General features: G+C 43.6%; 1 long non-coding RNA gene across 1 annotated transcript; it reads left to right on the top strand.

Moving 5' to 3' along the window:
* Positions 1–3,337: 3,337 nt before the first annotated feature.
* LOC109317048 lies at positions 3,338–3,882 on the top strand. The gene is made up of 2 exons (XR_002102962.1): positions 3,338–3,469; positions 3,504–3,882. It is a non-coding gene; the product is annotated as an uncharacterized LOC109317048 (long non-coding RNA).
* The last annotated feature ends 495 nt before the right edge of the window (positions 3,883–4,377 follow it).

Raw genomic sequence — 4,377 nt, 5'->3', positions numbered from 1 at the left:
CCAAAAAAAAGAGGTTGGAAAGCAGCAATGTAAAGTCAAGTCCATCAAGCCTGCTACCCAGCCAGGCAGAATTTTTTCATAAGCCTTTTCCATCTCTTTCCTGTCCCCACCTCAGTGGTGTTCCCTTCTAGCAGAGCCAGCAGCTCAAACCCTAATCCATGCTGAACACTCACCGTGCATCTATCTTGGGATACCAGTTTGGTCTGTAATGTTTAATGGGTATTTTTAAATTGCTTGATTTGAAAGCGGTCACCACAGGCTATTTCTGCTCTTTATTCGGTTTCTCTTTCTCCCCGCACCTCTCAGCAGCCAGTCAGTCTCCAGATCAAGGCGTTCACTCATGATTCTGTTCATTTTCCTTTAAGCCTACATCCACAATTTCTATTGTTCTTTCTCCCTTGTTTCGGAGTGACCCAGCCCTCTCTTTCAAAACAGCTGTGCTGATTTTTTTGTGCGCGCATGCGCATGCCTGGCATAGCATCGCTGCTCCCTCTCCCAGCTTCTCCTGCCACGCACGCTGTTCTACTGTGACTAATGTGGGGTCAACCGCGGACCGTTCTCTGAGAACTGTTACATGTCCCCGAAGAGCGAGCGATTTACTTTTGCTGTAGGACAGGATCAGACTTCAGAAACAAAGCAAAATCTTAGGAGAGGTTTGAGCGCACAATTCTCATTGCTAAGGAACAGAAATTCATTTAAAACTGTGGTCTGCGTCGAACTCCATAGATAACAAGCATTGCGGTCTTTACACCTTAAAATGTAGATGACAGTTGCATGTCTCAGGGGCATGGTAACGGAGGCCTCATCAGAACGAAGTACAATCACTGGGTGATGTTTATCAGTGTTTTGTAGATATTTCATGGATGTTTATCACTTACAGTATTTGTGGTTGCAGGAGTGATGGACAATATTGGTGCCTTTTGAACGTTAGAAGTCAGGATTTGTCAGGGTACTTACTGAGGCTGGACGCAAGTGCAGCCTGATCCAATCCCAATTCATACAGAGACAGATTTGATCACGGATGCCAAATCCCAAGGCTGTGCTTCAGATAAAAGAGCTGCCTATATATCATCAGTGAGAATTTTGCCAGAGTGAACTCGGTCCCAGATACATCACCGGTCAACACTGGTCGACTAGATGCTCTTGATGAAATGGGGAAGAAGTAGTCACAAGTCAACATCATTTTGCATTTCCAATTCATTTCAGTCATTCCTAGTTTCCATAATCAGTGCTAGGGGCTCAACAGGAGTTTTGTGTTTCTTTTAGTTTGTGTGTGAAGAGCTGCGATTTAATATTGTGCTGCATAAGTATTATGTTGCTGCTACTAGAATTTATTAGGCTACGTATAAAGGACTTAAATATGTAATGCCATGATTATCAGTTCTATGGCTTTGGGTTTCTCCTCACTATTCTGCCCAACAATTTATTTAGAAATAAGGAGGTTAGATTTTTACTGTGGCCAGATGCACGTTTTCAAAGTTTTGTTCTTCTCAGATTCTCAAGTGAAGCTCCCCAGACACCGCGATTTTAGGAACAAAGTCCTAGTCATTCCAAACAATGAGCCCTCACCCCAACGATAGGAGCTTGGTAAACCTCGGGCTAGGATAAATCTGGCCCTCAAAATTCCTGCATATTATAAGTGTGCAGCATGCATAGCAACGTTGGATGGGAGAGTCTGAGGAGACATCTGTGCAACACTCTCAACAACCATAGCATTGCATGACTCAGTTCAGAAAGTTTGGGACCAGGTTATCCTAAACCAGTAGTTACAGCTGCAGATAGCAAGTTTGGGTCTATTTTTCACTCTAGGAGCATAAGCTTCTACAGTGCGTGACGGATGCACAGTGGTAGACCACGTTTCTTTGTGCTCCTCAATTTCTCCTGCTGATTAATGCATGTAATAATTCCAGCTAGTCAAAGCGATCTATTACTAAGCCAAACCTTTATGACTAAGCTTTTTCCAATTTCCAGAACCATTTCTACAAAACTTGATAGATGCAGTTCATTTTCAGAATGTTTCTAGATCTGGCTACTCCATTTGTAAAACCAAACTACAATTACTACTGCACAGCAGTTAATCAACCATTGCTGTCAACGGCCATTGTTGAGAGGGTTGACTGAAAAAACCCCCAAAGCCCTCCCTGTTAAGTTCAGTGGTACAGGATTGGGGTAAATTTCTATGGTTTTTTGAGCAATGCTGGGATCTTAATAGAAGACTCCTGCTTCACCCCCCTATAGCTAGCCAAAAAATGGATCTCGAGGTTTAAAAAGGACTCGGTCAGTAGTGATCGATTCCACTGGCCAGAGCAGCAGTGCACAACAATGTAAGGGTTCGTCATGCCAAAATCCCTTTCCTCATAAACCTATTTTTTACATCCCATTCAGCCAACAGAATAAGGCAATGTTCAGAGATATTGGACCTCCCTCTCTTCCAAGCAGTGCACAACTATGAAGCCACTTGACTTGCTTCTTTTCCGAAAACATCTGTTTACAGACTATTCGGCTTTGTATAAATAATGACACGTTTGCTTTTACCGACAGTAAATAAAGTAGTGCCGTAATGTTCGGATTGTAACCCAACGGGGGGAGCTTGGGGAAAGGAAGGAAGCAGGATGAATCAAACACTTTTTGGAAAACAGAAAACCTATTTAAGTGCTAATTAACTTATTAAGAACACTAGGACTGGAAGCAGCAAGTTCGAGCTGTCAGAGAAAGCGCTAAAACTTGTGCATTTGCCAGTTACATGGGAATTTAAGTGGCTGCTCCACGCTGCAATTCGCTGTGAAAAGGATATCGCTATGGCAACCCTCGCTATACACGACATGTGTGCCAGTGTTGGTGAAACACGCTGGTTTTTTCCTTTGAAAAGACCACGCAGTCCAGACTGATCGGAGCTGGTCAAACAGTAACCGAGCTACTAACTGCATGAATTTGGGCTGCCTTATGCAATCGTGGCCATATTTGGTTTCTCTAAAAAGGTGCAAATTAGAAGAAAGAAGTAAAGAAAAAGACCTAGTTAAATTAGTGAAAAACTGTCTGTGGTTACTCTTATTTCAGTTTCAAGTGTCATTTTACTTTCAATTTAGCTCGAGTTGACTGGGAACTCGTTAATCTACACCTCCAGAAGCTCCTCAGACCAAAAAATTACAATGGCCTGTACAGGTTTGCATCCCTGAGTCTTAAGACAAAGCAAGTATGTTGGCAGATGGGGCGGTGTTTGACTGATCACTGCTTCCTGTTTGAATCATAGAAAATCAGGGTGGGACGGGACCACAGGAAGTCATCTAGTCCGACCCCCTGCTCAAAGCAGGACCGTCCCCAACTAGATCACCCCAGCCAGGGCTTTGTGGAGCTGGGCCTTTAAAACCTCCAAGGATGGAGATTTCACCACTTCTCTAGGTGAATGTTCAGCTTTTTAAGGAGCAGAATACAGAAGAAGAAAAAAGGGGCTTCCTGATTAACTGAAAAGGTATACAAAGGGATTCCCTTGTATTTCTGTAAAGACTGGCTTTGTCTTGAGCCTTCATGAATGCTCAAGTGTACGACCCTGCTGAACTGCAGCAGACATATGTTAAGTGTCTCATTGTCTGACCTGCTCTCTAGAAATCCGGCAAACTAACACCTTATCCGGTAGTGGTAATGGTTCTTGTTTAGCTGGAGCAAGTTATGCTTTTGGTTATCTGGGGTTTTTTTTGGCTAGCTCTGATTTTTGTTCCGGCAGGGGATTTCTGACTTTAAGGCAAACCCTGATTTTTGGATGATGCCAAGTCTTTCCTCCCCGATTTCAGCTGGAATTATGGGCCCTCAGCATCTCTGAAAAAAGCTTTAAAGGCTTCCCTGGTATCATTCACAGTACAGCAACGTCAAACGGTGAAAAAAACCTCAAAAGACGACACCCACCACACATTATTTAACATCCTAATCCAAAAGCCTGGGAGTGAATCTCAAACCAGCATGGGCACGTTACGATGGTGAACGAATAAAACTGCACTGGGTATAAAATAAGCAAAGCAGGTCAAAAAACAGCAGGTTGTACGACCAGTTGAACTAGTCGCTGAAGATTGTAGGTTCACATAGTCCACCCAGGATAACTGCCAGGAGCACCAGAACCGACCTTCACGTAGCTACCGCCTGAACCATGGCAGGAGGAGGGCCATAAAAAAAAACAACTCATGCCAATGTTTGTGCTAATTTAAAATGAAAGGGTGCCTATACACGTGCTGCAGAGCCACTCTAATGAAAACGCCCACGGTGTCTCATGTATTCAATGTCTCGCATTTCAAAATGGTAGCGGGGCTCTTTAACTAAAGCTTATTCGACACTGAATACCCAAGACACAGCAGCAGGCTGATCAGAAGGCTCCTGCAGGCTCAGTCG

Source organism: Crocodylus porosus, unplaced genomic scaffold (assembly GCF_001723895.1).
Source record: "Crocodylus porosus isolate Cpor-Errol unplaced genomic scaffold, CroPor_comp1, whole genome shotgun sequence".
NCBI lineage: Eukaryota > Metazoa > Chordata > Crocodylia > Crocodylidae > Crocodylus > Crocodylus porosus.
Note: the sequence above shows the minus strand (reverse complement) of the source record. Positions and strands in the feature narration are given on the sequence as shown.